Raw genomic sequence first — 16,734 nt, forward strand, 5'->3', positions numbered from 1 at the left:
CACGCAGACACACGCACACAGAGAAAGATACGTACAGATGTGTGCGTACATAGGGAAATTTATTTATTGCTCATCCCTAACATGGAGATGGTAGGTTTTTGGGGTTCCAGCTTGATGTGGGTCTCTTATTTAATTTGCATTGAGACTAGAAGACGAAGGTACTATTTTTATTGTCCATATACATAGATGGGTAAACTGAAGCTCTCAGAGATTAAGTAACTCAATGCCTTTACAGTTGGTCAGCCGCAGGACTGGGACATGGACAATCTCCAAGAGTAATTAATATTGCTTTGATTTTATGTAATCTTAACAACCTTAGCGCTTGCTATTCCCTTCACAATCATTATCTCTGAGTCTAGGATCTTCTGCTGCAGGCACTTGTTCTATGATAGTCTGTCTCTTGCCCTTTCCATTGCTACACCTTCTGGTTGGCTTCTCCTCCTCGCAAGGATCTCCTTGTGCAAAGATCTCCATTTCCCCAGGCTCAGCTCAAATAACATCAAATCTATGTAGAGAATATTGACACTTCACATTGCAAGGTGGACTTCCTCCGACTACAAATTGCATAATTCTAAAATTCCATTATCCCTTAAGCAGGTAATCCTGGCTGAGCAGATATCCTGCTACATGGCCCAGATCCTCTCCTCAGGGACAGGTTACTTTGGTCTCAGGAACTGGAAATAACAGGATTTTTTAAATAACTTATGATCATAACTCTGACCGGGAATGGTCCTTGGCTGGAGGGAGTTCCCTTATCCAAGGTTATGTTCCTCTCAGGGGGCGGCCCATGGACAATGACCAGCCAATACAGTCCCCATGCCTCAATTTGGAACATTCTAAAATGTGATCCCAGCTTCTGTTGCATTGGCTGAGGCTCCAGTTGTAACAATTTGAATAACTGGTCACCTTCTCTTTCTGCCCAGTTCTGCGTATCTCACTTCTTTGTAGAGGTACCTCCCGAAAGTAATCAGCAATAAACCTGCTTCATCCAACTTTTTGTCTCCAAGTGGTTTCTGGGTAATCAGTCAAGCTCGGTGGGGTCAGAGGTGGATCTAAGAAGTGAACCAAAGAGAAATGGGTGGGGCACTGATGGTTTTGCTATAAACTGTTAGTGAGCATATCAGTATAACATTTTAAAAATCGTGTGGCACTTTCCAGTAGGGAATATTCTCTTCTGCTAAGCAAAAGGTCTTATCTAACACCCATGAATTCCCTGGAAGTTTGCAGAAATTCCTCCTCATTCTATAGTGAGAATGTTAAAGACTATATCACATAAGCCAGTGTCCAGAACCAGGGCCATTTTTCTCCTCCTGTCTCTTCCTTCTAGGCCTTTTTGTGGGGTTAGAGGACCTGGCCCCCTTCTGCAGTCTTCCTCGGTAAAGGATTGCCCCAACTGAACAGCAGAGGGCAGCAAAGCCCACATTCTGATCCCAGAGACACAGATTTCCCAAGGTCTCAGGGCACTTAATTTCAGAGAACTTTGTCGCTGAAGACTGAAATCAATTAAGTTACCAGTCTGGGGTGAAGATTTGAAATAATTAGCAAGACGAGATCTATAAATATTGAAAAAAATGAATCCTGGGATAAACCCCAAAGCACAAGGAAAGATCAAACCCAAGGTGCATTTCAGCTCTGCTCCTACAGAGCCTTAGTTCCTAAAATGTTGGAGCCAACAAGTTAAATGTGGACACTTGAGGCAACGCTGTCACCTTCCTGTCAGTCACCTTCCCATGCAGTTTATTTTTACGCCTCTTCCACTAAATGGCCAAAGGTCACTAGGAAGCAAGTAGGACAGATCGCAGTCCTGACTTCAACTAACCTGCAAGGCCTCCATCGACAGTTGGTATCCACAGTCTAAAACTCACTAACTTAGGTACCATGCACTGCATGTGTAATAATCTTAAAAGAGAAATTAGAAGCACACGTCTTGCCTTACTGCCCAGTGGGGATCCACGATGTCTGCATTCTTTTTGCAAGGTGCCTAGCAGATTAATCCCAGAAAACAAAAGTATGGTCTCAGAATATGTGCTAGAACAGACACAATCAAGAAGCAATAGCATATGAAACTCTTTCTGTTCCAAGGAAAACAAATAAGCAAATAAGGAGAATCATAAGCATCGAAGCTAAAAATCTTAAGATCCTCTTATCCAAACTCTCTAATTTTGCAAATGAGGTAACAGAGTCTCAATGAATCAGAGTGAATCACTCACAAAGAGAATCAGAAACCAGCAGTGGCAGGATATATTCCTGTAGGAAGTAAGTTTGGTTAATTTATCTTCATAAATCATAATTCGTTAATGCCCTTGGTTTGCTTTCATTGTTTTACTATTACAAGCAATTTGGTCTGTGTATCATGATGCGTATTTGCTGGCATTCGTGTGGCAGTTTCTCCAGAGCAATTACCTAGAAAAGAATAGGTGGATTGCAGAGTGCACACATTCGCAAGTTTTCTAGATAATGCCATCCTTTTTCCCAGTGTGGTAAAAACAATTTGCATTCCAACAAGCACTGGGTTGCTATTCCCATGCTCCACATCTTTGCCGACACTTGGAATCATGTAACTTCATAATTTGTGTCAATCCGGTTGGTGTTTTATCAGTTTTATTATGGTTTTAATTTGGGCTTCCCTCATTACTAAAGAGACTGTAATTGTAATTTAAAAACTAAAAGTGTTTCCTTCTCTGTGAAATACCTATTCTGGCCCTTTCCCCATTCTTCTGTTTTTAGTCTTATTGATTTATAGTAGTTCATTATATATTGTGGATATTTCTCCTATGACTGCTACATGCATTGCAAATGTTTCCTGGCATATTTTGCCATGAGTTGTCCATTTAATTATGATGCCTTTTGAAAAATGGAAAACTCTTAATTTATGGTAATAAAACTTAATAATATTTTCTTATATTGTTTGTGATTCTTGTGTCTTATTTAAGAAATTCTTCTCCATCCTGATGGGATATTCTTTCTTTGGGCGGCAGTGGGGGGGGGGCAAAGGGAGCGGGAGAGAATCTTAAGCACACCATGCCTAGCGTGGACCCCAACTTGGGTCTCAATCTCACAACCCTGAGATCATGACCTGAGCCTAAATCAGGACTCGAAAATTTAACCGACTGAGCCACACAGGCACCCCCTAAAGGGATATTCTTTACATTGACTTCAGGATTTTAATCTCGCTTTTCACACTTAAGACCTAATCCCATCTAGACTTGACTTTTTGGTATGGTGTCAGTAGAGTTCCATTTAAATTTTTTCCGTATTGATACCCAATTATTTCAAAACCAATAAATGAACCCCTTCCCCAGAAATCTTCCAGCTACCTATGTTATGTATGAAGTTTCTACATATGTCATTTTCTTTGTTTTCATTCAGTCCCATTGTTTGATTTGTCTATCCTTTGTTTTGTTTTGATTTTTTTAATATTTTATTTATTTATTTGACAGAGAGAGACAGCCAGTGAGAGAGGGAACACAAGCAGGGGGAGTCAGAGAGGAAGAAGCAGGCTCCCAGTGGAGAAGCCTGATGTGGGGCTCGATCCCAAACACAGGGATCACGCCCTGAGCCGAAGGCAGAGGCTTAAGGACTGCGCCACCCAGGCGCCCCTGATTTGTCTATCCTTTGAACCAATACCATTGATCTGCTGATCCTGATATCAGTGACAGCCACTACAGCCTTTTAAAAATTAATGATATCTGATAGGTTAAGTTCTTCCATCTTATCCTTCTTTAGAATCTTTTACCTACTCTTGGCCCTTTGCTCTTTCATTTAAAGTTTAGAATTTCCTTGTCAAAACCTCCTGGGATTTTGATTAGATTTGCATTGAAACTATTGATCAATTTGGGGAGAGTTTATATTTTTATATCATATTAAATCTTCCTATTCAAGAACATGGCATGTCTCCCAACTTACTTAGGATTTTAACAATTGTCTTTTAAAAATGTTTTCTTATTTTTCCATACATGCCTTAGACAGATTCAGTTAGGTTTAGTCCTGGGTACCTTATATTTTCATATTTCTATTACAAATGGTATGTTTTTTAGGAAATCACATTTTTACAACTGATGTATAAAATACAATTGGCTTGTTTATTAATATTATACTATGTAACATTATTAATTTTAATTTTAACAATTTTCTTTTTTTAACGTTTTATGTATTTGAAAGAGAGAGAGAGCGTGTGCGCACGAGTAGCGGGGAGGGGCAGAGGGAAGGACAAACTGATTCTCTGTTGAGCAGGCAGCCCCACCTGGGGGTTGATCCCAGGACCCTGAGATCATGACCTAAGCCAAAGGTAGATGCTTAACCAACTAAGTCACTCAGGTGCCTTTAATTTTAACAATTTTCTTATAATTATGTTTGGGTTCTCTGTGGAACCAACTATGTTGTTTAGAAATAATGATAGTTAAATTTCTTGTTTCAAATCTCATATTTTTCTTATATTACATTACTTATATTATGCTTTTTTTTCTTATATTAGTTTGTTGGCTAAGATGACCAGCAAATGGTTAACAGAAGAGTTGACATTTAGCATCCTTGTCTTTCCCTGTGTCTTTGGGGGAAATGCTCTTAAATTTTATTATTGAGCATGATAGTTTCTGTAACATTTATCAGGTTAAAAAAAAAGACCTGTTTCTAATTTGTTAAGATTCATTAATAATAATGGAATGTTTTGGGGAGCCTAGATGGCTCAGTCAATTGGGCATCTGACTCTTGCTTTGGCTTAGGTCATGATCTCATGGGTCGTAAGATCGAGCCCTGTGCTGGGCTCCATGCTAAGAAGGGAGTCAGCTTGCAGATTCTCTCCCTCTGCCCCTCGCCCTACTCTCTCCCTCTCTAAAATAAAATAAATAATCTTTCAAAGAATAATAATAATAGAATGTTCAATGTCTTTGAATATTCTTTTAACATTTATGGAAATGATTCCATAGGTTTCTCTTGTCAGTCTCGTGTTACGGTATGGTAGGCACAAAGCTATCCACGTCCTAATCCTTGGAACCTATGACTCTGCTAGCCTACCTGACAAAAGATACTCTACAGAAATGATTAAGACCAAAGATCTTGAAATGGGGAGGTAGATGATCCTGGATTATACAGGGGGGCCCAACCTAATCAGATGATCCTTAAAAATGAGGGAGAAGGGCAAGAGTGGGTCAGAGAGATGTTGTGTCAGAAGGACTCAACCCACCATTACTGGCCTGGGATTTGGAGAAAGGAAAACATATACCAATGTATCAACCTCCAGAAGCCAGAAACAGTTTATAGCCAGCAAGAAAACTGAGACATAAGACAATCACAGGGTACTGGATTCTGCCAGCAACCCCAGTGAGCAAGGAAACGAATTATCCCCTAGAGCCTCCAGGACAGAATGCTGCCGGGGGAGATCTGCTTCAGAATTTTGACTTTCAGAACTGTAAAACAATGAACTCATATTATTTTAATCTACTAAATTTGTGGTAACTTATTACAATTGGCAATAGAAAGCAAATCACATTGATAGATTTTTTATATTGAACCAAATTTATATATCCTGCTTGGAGTTTCGACTTACATAAGCACTGGTTAGTATTCAGCTAAAGACTCCAGAGAACCTCTTCTGGATGTTATCTCTACACCTTCCTTTTCTCCAGTACTTTTTTCCCAAAACTCTGTTCTTTTGTCTCCTTCGCTCAGTGAGAACACATATCTCGTTTGTGATCCTCTCCTATACTATCACCCAGAAGGTGTAATCCTCTGAAGAATTCTATTCCTTGGGACACCTGGGTGGCTCAGCCTGTTAAGAGTCTGCCTTCGGCTCAGGCCATGATCTCAGGGTCCTAGGATCGAGTCCTGTATCGGGCTCCTAGCCCAGCAGGGAATCTGCTTCTCCCTCTGCCTGTTGCTCCCTCTCTCTCTCAATCAAATAAATAAAGAGAACCTTTAAAAGAAAAAGGATGCTATTCCTGCACTGCCTGTTTCTCCATATCTCAACGTAAGGATATTTTCAAAGTTCTTGTTGTTTACGGCTGAAAGGTAAAATATTCCGTTATGGAATTATTGCATTGCATATGTTCCCTTTCTATGTATATATATTTGCTTAGAATTATTCACAGATGACAGGCTGGTGTATTTCTGCTTAATTATCTTTGAATGGGGCATTTACCACCCAGGCTGTTACTGCCCCCAAAATAGCACAGGACTCATATTCTTGATTTGCTTCCTACTTACACAATGTCACTAGAGTCTCCTCCCTTCAAAACATTAAGTGAAAAGTTGGATGTTGAGTAAAAAGTTTATTTAAGTGGTGATTACTGGTGCTTGGGGAGTAGTCAATCATGGAACTGTGTCTCTGAGTTTCTCTGTAAATGCAGGAACACCTTCATTGTTTTTAAGCATATACCTTATCTTTCAAGGATGGGGAGCCCCTGGAGCTTGGGTTTTATCACACAGCTGTGAGTCAATTGCCCACTCTGGTAAGAAACTGAGTAGCAATGAATCATCTCCTGTTTCTATTTGGTTGATAGATGTGTCATTTTTCTGAACTGGGTCTACTGATGAAAAATTAGCAATGTCCAAATATCACCTGTCTTGTTTGGAAGCTGGACCAGAGAAGACAATGGTCAAGTGTGGTCATGTAGTTTCTCTTCCTACCCTACCAGCTCTGCTAATTTATAGACGCAATGAACTAATAATAATAATAAAAAAAAATGTTTTTCCTGTTCTTTATGTGGCCTATTTATGCTCCAGTCTTATTACCTCCAAACTTGGAGATAGTAGTGGAGAATTTCAGAAATCCTTATCCTTGTGTCCACACTAATTTCAACTTTGATGTAAGGAGTATTGGTCTTTGTTGACATCAGGTCAGCCTCAATACGATAAAAAGAAAATTGCATATGACAGAAAAATATCAGAGATGATAGAGATTAGGGGACTGTTCTTAGTTGTAGCACAGTTGAGATTTTCTGTCATTTCAGTGTGATGGATAAGAGAGCTTTTTGTAAATGTACAGTTACTTTTACTACATTTGCCAGACTAACAGCAAAGCCTTCCAAAATTCTCAAAAAAAAAAAAAAGAGAGAGAGAGAAAATTCTATTTCTCCTCCCATCAGTACAGGAAGTGAGGACAGGGGACACTTCTTTTCCCTCTCAAGTCTTTGGTTCCGGGTTCCTCCTCGGAGGTAACTTGTCTTTTTCTGTAATTGAGCCAACATGATTACCCACCAGCAGCCCTTTCAAGTTTATCACTGTTATAACATTGGTGTTTCCAAAGAGACTGTAATGGAAGGAAAATGGTTTTTAGGGGCGCCTGGGTGGCTCAGTCTTTAAGCGTCTGCCTTTGGCTCAGGGAGTGATCCCAGGGTCCTGGGATCTAGCCCCACATCGGGCTCCTCCACTGGGAGCCTGCTTCTTCTTCTCCCACTCCCCCTGCTTGTGTTCCCTCTCTCGTTGGCTGTCTCTATCTCTGTCAGATAAATAAATAAAATCTTTAAAAAAAAAAAAAAGAAAATGGTTTTTAAACAGACTCAAGACATTTAATTGCGATTCATCGTGCACATTAAAATGCAAATGCTTGTGAAGTTTACCGTACAAAAGCACCCTTCTAGGTAATGCGATATTGAGCAGGGCCCACAGCAGTGTTCTCAGGGAGCGCAGTTAATTCCCCTGGAATGTGCTTTTCACCAAGATAGAAAATATTTCTGATTAGGTATGGAGGGTTCAAATGAAATCAGAGCGGCCTGGTTTTGCGTGGTCAATCACAAATACATTCCTGTAATTGATTCATTATGGAAAGTCAAAACTAAGAGGGGAATTTCTCTGAGTGATCTGAAAATTCATTCCCTTCCTGTTAGCATGAATAGATTGTTAAAATATTCTCCTTCTACCTATAATTGCATTCAGTCCAAAAATTAAAATCAACATTTTTAAACCTAATCTTTAAAAAACAAGGTAATTTAGAAATAGATGTGCATACTTCACCTTAGTTCAAATCTGAAGCAAATCTCGAACACAGGACAACAATGTTTGGTGTCACTGATCAGCTACTTTGGAGCCTTCCAGCTCTTTCTCTCCATTCTCCCTACGCTCAGGAAATGCATCCTGAGAAAGGAGTCAGGGAAAGGGAAGTGCTAAATCTTGCTTCTGAGACTATGATGTAAAGTGTATCTGAAGGCTCTTATTGGCTTGGATGATTCCTGAGAAACAGGGCATCTGAGAGAAGAGTTTAGTTATACTATCTGTATCTTCTGAATTTTATGGTTCAAATTCAAGTTGGACTTTTTTTTAAGGACCTTACATTTTAAGAACCATATTACATATCGCAACTGAGGACTCCTTTTGGACAGGAAATATACATCTCACACAGCTTTATATCTTCAGTGCCCAGGACCGGATTGGGGGCATTGTAGAGGCTTCTTTTTCTGTCTATGGAACTCACCATTTGATTTCTGGCTATCCTGTCCTCCCTAAATTTCACTGTATATATACAAAGATAAGCACTAAGGAGCGCACGGCCCATTATTTGTTAAAAAAAAGAAAAAAAAAGTCAAGGTTAAGGAAATGTGCTACTATGAGAGTAAATTTTTCTAAGTCAGTGCATACCAAACAAAGATAGTCTGCCGTAGAGGCAGGTTGAGAAGACAGACAATATCCTCTTAATGGAATTAATTTAGCTCTCAAATAGAATCAATAGGTCACACATCCTTATTGCTAAAAAGGGTCTCAAAAGCCATTTACCTCATGAGGATTATTAACTTATCAATGAGATGTTAATCTGTGGCAGGCATTTTGCAAGAACCAGAGAAACAGTAGTGAATCAGAAAGGTTCCCTGACCTCAGTCATCAGGGCAGTGCTATGAAAGTATCAATGCATTGATTTGATCTGTGTGATATGGACCCTGATCGCCAATGATGTGACCCATACTCCATCAACAACTCACTATGAATTTTTGGACTTGTCTCACAATTCCTTCAAAACTTACTCATTTGCAGAGGAAAAATTAAAGGGGGGTTACAGAGGTGTCTTGAACTTAAGGTGAAATACTAGGCATTGGAGTTTGCTCTCTCTCCCTGATACCACTTAAATAAGAAGGAAAAGAGCAAAGAGGAATAAACCACTAGTGATAAAGGGAAGGGAGCGGAGGATAGAAGTCCCATTGATAAATAGTTGTAGAACTTCGATAAGAAAATTGTAGATAGGAGTGGGTTGACAGATAAAATGGATGGAGATTGTAACAGCATAGAATATGGATGAGGGAGCCACCATGAAAGTCACAGCTGGTCTACCCAAAGGACCTCAGAGAACTACTGAGTTCAGAGTTGGCCATATGTGGGAGGGAGGAGTAACAAGTTGAATAGAAGGAACAGTTAGAGATCATTCTATGGGACAACTGCACAAACTGTTACAGGGCCTTCTCCTGCCCTTCCCCAGCACACAGAAAGCAGGAAGCCAGTATCTGCCATCAGGAAATCCATCAGGTGGAAATTTCTAAAGAAATTAAGTGAAATGCTTTGGAAAATTTAAGTCTTCTACTGTAACCGTGGGGACTCTAGACTAAAACTTTCTTCTCTGTGGTATTAGGGTGAAATGGCGACACAAGCCCAGCCCCTTCCCACTCAAGAGTTAAGCCTGATTGTTAACTGGGTTCCTGCCCTGAGATCCTAGCTAGACTACAACCCAAGCAAATGCCTAGCCAACAAACAGGCTGACTTCAGTGATGCTTGAAAAAACCATCCCAGAGAAACAAAATAAACATGACAGCAGATTTCTTGTTGGAAATAATGCAAGCTAGAACACAGTTGAGCAACATCATTAAAATTCTGAGGAGACGACCCAAGAAGTCTTTACCCTGGGGAAAATATCTTTCAAAAACGGAAACAACATAAAGACTTTGCAAACACACAAAAACTGACAGAATTAGTCACCAGCATATAGTTACTACAGAAAACCTTAAAGAAAATCTTTCAAGTGGAAGGAAAATGATATTAAATGGAAATACGGTTCTGTACAAAGGAGTGAAAAGCACCCGAAATGGTAAAAAAATGGCTACACATAAATACTATTTTTCTTATTATTTCAGTCTATGTAAGAGATAACAGACCACTGAAAGCAAAACTAATAATTGTATTTCTGAATTTTTAACCTATGCATAAGTGAAATGTATGATGGCAGTAACACAAAGATCATTGGGGAAGAAATGCAAGTATGCTGCTGGAAGGTTCTCACAGCATCAGCAAGGTGGTATAATATCACTTGAAGGTAGTTGTAAGTTAAAGGTGTATATAATATACCCTAAAACAACCACTGATGTAACAACAAAGAGTTATAGCTAATAATACCCAGCAAAGAAGTTAGAATAAAATCGTAAGACATGCTCAATCCAAAAAAGGCAGAAAGAGGGGCGCCTCATGGCTCAATCGGTGAAGTGTCAGCCTTCGGCTCAGGCTATGATCCTGAGGTCAAGTCCGGCATGGGGCTTCCTGCTCTGCGGGGAGCCTAATTTTCCCTCTCCTTCTCCCTACCACTCCCCTGTTTGTGCTCTCTCTCTCTCTGTCAAATAAATAAATAGAATCTGGGGCGCCTGGGTGGCACAGCGGTTAAGCGTCTGCCTTCGGCTCAGGGCGAGATCCCAGCATTATGGGATCGAGCCCCACGTCAGGCTCCTCTGCTATGAGCCTGCTTCTTCCTCTCCCACTCCCCCTGCTTGTGTTCCCTCTCTCGCTGGCTGTCTCTCTGTCAAATAAATAAATAAAATCTTTTTAAAAATAAATAAATAAATAGAATCTTTAAAAATAAATAAATAAAAATAAAAATAAAATAAAAACAAAGAACAGGTAGGGTAAAAGAAAATTTTCAATGACTACATTCTCGAAGCAGGATGAAAATGACCATGAGGAAGGTGTCAATGATGGAGCTGGTGGGCAACAACCTCAAAGGGCAGGGGGCTCAGACAACACACAGGACTAACTGCTTAGAAGTAGTACTAAGGCTCTAAGAACGATGTCAACCCTATTTCTGGGACACTTGGGCCAAAATGCAATCTAGTGTGGCAGAGGTCAGGAGACCTCTTAATGTGTCTTAGTTGGGGTACAGGATTGGACCTCTACGTTCAGGGAATAAGAAGCTCCTAATATTCCTAAACTAACAACAACAAATTCAAAAATGTTTTTGACAAGTTCCAGGAAACAGTTCTCCAGCTATGAAGCCATGAGGCCTTGAGCAGGGGTCATGGCGGAGGGACCAGAGGGAATGAGTCCATCAGAAGGACATTGTTGGGGCCGCCTGGCTGTGGCCCGGTACCCCACTGCAATCCCGGATATCACAGGCTTACAGCACTGTGTGTGGTGAGATGGACTCTTGGCCCCCAATACCAGCCTCCACCTGCGGTCCAATTGGGGTATAATGCTTCACAGGGGGACTGCTTTCTTTTTGATCCTACCTGAAGGACCTTTGAAATCAAAAGTAGGATGGCAGACCGGGACGGGACTTTAGAGATCTAGTATAACTTCCTCATTTAATAAAGGGAATTGGAGGGGCAACCGGGGGGTTCGTTGGTCAAGTGTCCAGCTCTTGATTTCGGCCCAGGTCATGATCCCAGAGTCGTGAGATTGAGCCTGGCATTGGGCTCCATGCTGAGTGTGGAGCCTGCTTGGGATTCTTTCTGTCCCTCTCTCTCTGCCCCTCGCACGCTGCCACTCACACTCTCTCTCTCTCTCAAAAATATATTTTTTTGGAGGCAAAAAGGAGTAGGAGCCTTGCTAAATGCACCTGCAGGTGGATATTGGACCAGAACAATTATACCCTGACCTCTGGGCTAATGCTATGCCTACTGTCTCTGAATTTAAAAACCACATGACCACGAACTTGGGACTATGAACTTCATCCAAGGAGCCTCCCAAGAGGGTCCCTGCCCCATGCAGATGCCTCCCTTTCATTCCCTTCCAGCTTGACATGCTTCTCGAAGTTACCTAGGATCACCGTGGGTTCCGCTGTGGCATGTCCCCAAATTTTAACTGCACCAGACATAGTTCTCATTATGGCTGAAGCAAAAAGACATTTCCTGTTATTGGTCTCCCTAACCTTTTAGGGATCTAAACTGATGAATGTCACTGGCTGTGGGAGGTGACTGACAGGCAGAGGCTGCCAGAGACTTGTCACGGGATGAATGACAGCTGAGGGTCCGTAATCTTTTCCCACTAAAACAGGGAGACAGAAAGAATAAAAAAAAAGTTGCCGGGAGCATATCAGATTACCTGTGATTCAGAACATGAAGGGCAGGTCTTGGAAGAGAAGATAGACGGAGTCAGGTGGAAAGGTGCGGCACTGACTTTAAGGCCCACCCAAAGCTGGCACCCACAGCAGAGGGGATGAGATGGGAAGGCCCGCACTTTCCCTTGAGGAGTTCAGTGTCCAAGCAAAGTGACAACAGCATCGGTCCAGATCTCGGGCATGGCACTGGTTTGTCCTACAATTTCCTTTAGCTTCGGGACTATCTTTCACAAAAAATGACTTAGAACTTTAAGGAATGCGGAGGCTTTAATCTGTCATATCATCGTCTGTGTGCGATCTTAGTGCCAGGTTAAGGAGTGTGAATGAATGAGACAAACATACACATACGGTCTCTGCCCCCACAGAGTTTACTTAGGTAAGTGTGGTGTGTGTGTGTGTGTGTGTGTGCACAAGTGCGTGTGTGTGTGTGTACACATATTTATACACATCATGTGTGCTTAGTACACATAGCAAAGTGAGCTTACCAAGTGCACAGTTTTCATTCAACTGGTGTACCGGGAGACTATTCCAAAGATTTCCCTCAAGGCAACATCATCCAGCATAATGGAATTAGCAAAAGCTTTGAAATTCAAGCACTAGCCCAGCCATCCCCTATTCCCTTCCCTCATGAAATTATTTGACTTTTCAGATTTCCCCCACTCCATCCAACTTCCCATTTGTCACCTTGTGGCAGGGACCACCCGGTGAAGGCACTGGATCTACCTCGCACAAGGACATCCCGCGCTTTAGTCATGGAGCAGGGATGGTTCTGGGGCCCTCAAGGTGTCCATGAAACCAAGGCAATGAGAGAGGAGGTGTGGGAGACGCTGGTATGGGCACGCCACAATGCCTTGTAAATAAGGAAAATACCATTGCCTCCTGGGACCTACACTGTGAAGCCAACACAAAATGGGTCATGGCAGAGTCATGCAGAGCCACCTTAAGGATGTGGCCACCAAAGGCACCCACATTTCATCAGAAGGGCCTGGGAAGCCCCCAGAGCATAAGAAAGAAGACGACACTGAGGAACCACCTTTAGCAGAAGTGACTCTCTTGCATTTCCTGATAATTTAGCCAAGTTTCCATGTTTTAAGTTCACTTATCTGATCTCCTCCCAACTCTGCCACCTAAATAACTCACCTGTGACCACTCCTCCCACCCCCTCTGCCACCCCCTCTCCCTGCCTCCACTCTCATCTCCCTTCCAATCGTTCTCTACATGCAGCCAGAAAGAGCTTTCTAAAGCATAAATTTTACATTGCTTTCCCCATAGAAACCCTGCAGCGGTCTCCTATCATGTTCACTGTAAAATTCAACGACGCTAATGTGTTTTAGAAGGCTTCACAGGCTGACTCTTGCCAAGCTTGGCAGTGTCATTTCAGACCGGCTCTCCCCTCCCAAGATAATCTCCTGCCACCCTGCACAGACGCCGGCTGTCCTAGGGCACCCCCTCCTCCCTCTCTCCCCTGGCAGCCACCCCTGCCCCCATGTTCCTCAGTTCTCCATGTGGGATCCGCTTTCCCAGTCCCTAAGCCCTGGGCTGATGCGCCTGTGTGTGGTCTCAGGCGCCAGAAACTACCCTCACCTCCGTGTTTATTACATTAGATTGAGTTGCTTACTTCACCCATTGTCAGCTGGACTGTAAAACGCAGAAATTATGGCTTCACTCCCTGTGCTCCGGGTTCTATATCTGAAAACTAGAAAGGACTATAGCAATGACCTCATAGGGTTGTTATGGGAATCAAGAGAGCAAATATGTATAAAGCATTTAGAACAGTTTCTGACAGAGTAAACACTATTAGAGTGCTTACTTATACTATATATATGCAGTAACATATATAAACTACAGAATGATATCACATGTTGTGATGGATATTATTGATATTCTTGATATTATTATTACTATTTCTGCTATTATTATGATACCTCTTTCTGCTGTAATTTTAGAATACAACATAGTGCATGTCAAATAGGAATTTCTCAATTATATGTTAAATAGGAGAATTAGTTGCATACATACCAATCAACCATCTAATTTTTATTTGATTTCCTATGTCACTTGACTACTGGAAAATTTTAACCTGGCCAGCACCCCCCCAAAAAAAAAATCTACATTCTTCTACAACTGGCAACCATGTTTTCCAAGATGACACTAAATGGTCATTTTGGTTTTATACATCAGTCTCTTATAAGCTTGATTAGGGTGAGTCAGCCTTCCCAAGCCAGATCAATTCTAGGATACTGAATTTGAGGTGCTGAGAACCTAATCATGTATGCTGGGGAAACTACTTATGTTAACACCACTTTTTAAGGTTTTGTCTGGGTGGCCAAATGGACCAAAGAGGATTTTCTGCCCTCTAGAGTCACCCTTTCCTCAAATGTCCCATTGGAAGGACTTACTCTGCAGTTATCTCCACTGCTGTCTGGCTTTCCTGTAGAAAAAGGATTTGAAAATGCAGAAAAACATGAAACAGGTAAGAGCTTTACTTCTAAGCTACTCCTTCACCCAGATGGGTTGGAAGGCACAGGCTCAGAGTGTGGGCAGTGGCAGGTGCAGGTCACGTGGCAGGACTGGAGGCAGGCAGCGAGGAGTGAAGCTGAGGATATGGCCACTGGCCCAAGCAAGGGTGAGTCTCAAGTCTGAAACGAACGGCTGTGGACATGGGGCAGTGGTAATGGCCAACCTTTCACCAAACCTGTCTCATCATCTTGTGAAGTGTTTAGGCCACTAAGAGGGAAGGATCCTACTGTTAAAAGAAGTAAAGGATGCATCGGGAGCTTACTTAATATTCCAACAAGAGGCAGAGCAAACCCAGGCAGTTTGATTCCAAGGTCTGTGCCCCTTACCTGTGGTCTCTTGGCTTTCCTCTCTATAACCTGGGCCCAGAACCTCTGCAGAAAATGGATGTGGCAAGCACGTGGTTAACGGTTAACTAAAGTACTGGTCTAGCGCCTTTGTCCTTGGAGGCCTTAGAACCTACAAGGGCCAGGCCTCCGCCAGGGCCACCTGTGTCTCCACTCGTGGCCATGCCCGCTGAAATAGAGCCACTACATGCTTTGGTGCTAAGCTGCCCTTGAAACAATGAAGAACTCAGAGTATAGGAGGAAGCACGAGGCAAGCATTATTACCGGATCGAGAAATGGACAACCATCACCATCCATATACTGCAAACTCAGAATTAGGCTGCTTGCTGCGCCGGCCACAGACCTCACCTCTGACGTATCTTCCGGTAAATCTGTCTAATTAAGGAAACCCAACAAGAAGCAAAGCCTCATAGGCTTCCTCTGGCCCTGGCACATTCTCGAGATGTCCTTACTTCACTGGACACAAACAGCACACATGTTCTTGTGTGAGTTCTGTGGACAGTTCTGAGTGTGGGAAAGTCTACATCCCAGAGCAGAACCGGGTCGCACCCACTCAGTAAGGCAGGTTGGCCCCGCCTCAGAGAGGAACAGGGAGGTGGAGTTGGGGCACGATGCCAGCCCTCTGCAGTGTCCCCACCTCTGCCCACTCCCTGCCCTGGAGTGGCTGCAACTCAGGCACAACTCACCTCCGCCCACGAAAGCTGCTTTGCAGTTTCCAGAAGAGAACATTCTCGTGTTGTGGGCAGGAGAGAAGAGGTCCCTTCCATTTTCGTAAGAACTTTGTGACGTTTTATGCTTCAGAGATAAGGATCACTTCATTGTGACTTTCAGCAATAGAATTTAATGTTTGGAGAATAAATGTTGCAGTCCTTGGCAAATAGGATAAGCTCCTTCTGCCTGATGGGTTAAAAAAAAAGTTCCTTCTAACATATTTTCTTCCTTTTGGATACTTTGAATAAAATAAAGCAAAACAAACAAATAAACAAAACAGGCCAGGACCCAGACCGATAGCAGTCAATCCTCAGATTTGCACAAAACATCACCATCTCCTTTCATATCACTTTCCTCACTGAAACAATCCTCAAGCAGGCGAATACAGAATTGGTCAGATGAATGCTGCACGTGCAAATCTTAATGAAAATGGTTAATATCGGTTGCCTATCTGACCTGTGTTGGCCCATAAATGAGAAGTCTCATCTCACCCTTATAATCATGTGGGAGAGGAAAAAAAAACCTGTTCCCTTCTTTTTGTAGACGAGAAGATGGAGGCTCAGAGAAGTGACTTGACTTTTTCAAGGTCATGCAGTTGGTCAAAACAGATCCAGGCTTGGGACCCACATCTGTTTGTCGCCAAAGATAATGCCCTTTTCCTCACCCCAGTGGATGGACAGAGAACTTAGTGTTACATCACCAAATACAGTGAAGTCTACCTCAAAGGCAGGAGGGAAGATAGGATACCTGTTCTAAGGCCTCTGGAAATTACATATATATATATATATATGCCATAAGGATTGGAAAATGTAACTTTGCCTCCCTTTTCCACATATTTCCCCAAAGATATTTAATTTAGGCATGGTTTAGTGGTGCCTGGAAGGAAAACACTTAGTAAGGGCTCTAGGAGGGGCATTAAGA

General features: G+C 42.2%; 1 long non-coding RNA gene across 1 annotated transcript in view; it reads right to left on the reverse strand.

The window, feature by feature from the left end:
• Positions 1–957: 957 nt before the first annotated feature.
• LOC117802051 overlaps positions 958–16,734 on the reverse strand; it is a 136,834-nt gene continuing 121,057 nt past the window's right edge. The window contains exon 4 of the long non-coding RNA XR_004625081.1: positions 958–1,052. This is a non-coding gene — a long non-coding RNA (uncharacterized LOC117802051). The remainder of the gene's footprint in view (positions 1,053–16,734) is intronic.

Source organism: Ailuropoda melanoleuca, chromosome 4 (genome assembly GCF_002007445.2).
Source record: "Ailuropoda melanoleuca isolate Jingjing chromosome 4, ASM200744v2, whole genome shotgun sequence".
NCBI lineage: Eukaryota > Metazoa > Chordata > Mammalia > Carnivora > Ursidae > Ailuropoda > Ailuropoda melanoleuca.